Source organism: Stylophora pistillata, chromosome 8, assembly GCF_964205215.1.
Source record: "Stylophora pistillata chromosome 8, jaStyPist1.2, whole genome shotgun sequence".
NCBI lineage: Eukaryota > Metazoa > Cnidaria > Anthozoa > Scleractinia > Pocilloporidae > Stylophora > Stylophora pistillata.
In genome coordinates, this window is record NC_142526.1 from 32,925,713 (window position 1) to 32,927,671 (window position 1,959).

General features: G+C 40.8%; 1 long non-coding RNA gene across 1 annotated transcript in view; it reads left to right on the forward strand.

Annotated features, from left to right (window-relative positions):
- Nucleotides 1–1,781: 1,781 nt before the first annotated feature.
- LOC148725903 (uncharacterized) overlaps nucleotides 1,782–1,959 on the forward strand; it is a 5,360-nt gene continuing 5,182 nt past the window's right edge. Inside the window, exon 1 of the long non-coding RNA XR_015990857.1 lies at nucleotides 1,782–1,959. This exon is cut by the window's right edge and continues 61 nt beyond it. This is a non-coding gene — a long non-coding RNA (uncharacterized LOC148725903).

Genomic DNA, 1,959 nt, shown 5'->3' on the forward strand with positions numbered 1-1,959 from the left:
TAATTTCATATAGTTCCCTTCACCACGTTTAAGTATACTTTAAATTATGATGATCCAAAGAGTAACCTATCCCGTTAAAAATTATCCTTAAATGCGCTTACGATGGAATCATATCATCCGATGTTTCCGAGTAACCTGATTGCTTAGAGGTTATGTCACGTATTAATCATTCAGCTCTCAAACAGCCTGGTGTTACAAGCTGTACCAGTAAGAAGCAAAACACGGCATAAGGATGTGGGATGATTAATACTGCATGTCATTTTTGACAGGGTTTCTTTTTATTTCAAAAGGAGTTTAATACCATCTCATTCGATTGATTGTGGAGAAAGAGTGTGTATCCGCCCTATGAAAGGTTGCGAAAAGGCAATACGAAGGAAAAACAAGGAGGAACACATGGAGGAAAACCAAAGAAAACATTTGTCCCTAATGACCAAGGAACGCCTGAAACTTCTCTGGAACGTCCTCGCTAAGGTAGGTGGATGATAAAATGTGCAAATAAAGGAGGGGTGGCTATCGGCTGTTAGCGTTTTTTTCTTTTTTCTTTTTGCTCTTAACTCAAAAAAGCCATAATTTGGGTTGGAGTTTTTAATGCAATAGAAATTTGTTTCCTTTAAATGTATCATATATAATTAAACAGTTTGAGTCACTTTTAACAAAGCTCGCGTTGCAATAGCCTTCTACGCAGACGTTCTTTGGGCTCGTCCCGCAATCTTCCTCTCCCACGAACTAAGAAATAAAATAGCTACTCTTAAGGATCAATTTTTGCCCCCGTTTCTTTAAAATTCGCTTTTGTAAGCAACGAGCCGTTTCGTTGGCCATTTTGTTGACCATAATAACGTGGTTTTGTGCGCGTCGTTTTCGTCTTTCGCCCACGCCCTAGGCGATCGATGCAATACTGCAAAAAGGCTCAGGGTTTTATTACGAGAACTAATAGCCAAAGTACTGGTTTGAAATAATGATAGAACAATTAATCCCTTATTCCATGGTGTAACATGTGGTACATTTTGCTCATCGCTTTAGATTTTCCTCGCCTTTAAGTCTACGGAGCTCGTAAAAATAGTGAGCGCCTGGGAACATACGAAAATCCTTACGAAACTCGCTAGGCACATTACTTTACATGAAATGTTTTTCATGTGTTTTATCTCAAAAGTATGTATATTATTTTCTTTTTTCAGGTACCACAAAAAAACCAACACCAAATGGAATGGTTACTGTATTCACCTGGACATTACCCGCAGCAAAGCAGAATGCAGTAATGCGCTCTCCAATATTTGAAAAGTGGGAGAGACAGTGGTGTATCCTGGTCGACACCAATGATTGCACTTATCTTCAGTACTCCCAAGGTGCTGATTCAGCGTGCGTATCTGTGAGGTCAGTTTCTAAAATCTTGACAATGAACATATCAGAGTCAGTTGCTGCTGCAGAGTGGACCCTATGTATCCTAGTTTCATTACTGAGAGCAAATAAACTTCAGTCAGAGGGTGTGGATAAAACGTGGCCTAGGCCATGGCCTACCCTGTGGCCTACCCTATGGCCTAACGTATGGCCTACCGGTAGGCAGATTTTTAAGAACATAAAAATAAAATCAGTAAGAGTCGAACGAATACGCTGGCGTACAAAAGGGTATACTAAGAGGTCGCTAACACGATTTTCAACGTCTGAGGGAACGAAACACTGCAAATATCACAGCACTCAACTATACCGGTAGGTTAAGGGGGAGGGGAGACGAGAGGCTAATATATTGCGTGGTCGCAGAGGCGTATTTCCTTTCGTAAACGGCCGTTGCCATTTGAAAAGGTCAATTTTGCCATTTTGAAACGCTGGTTGTCATTTGTCGAAACAGTCGTTGCCATTTTGTAATGAATGGAAACGACTGTTCTCGGAAATGGCAACGGTCGTTTACGAAAGGGAAAATTGCGTCGCAGATGATATGCAAAATGGCTGTCAGTTGGTGACATA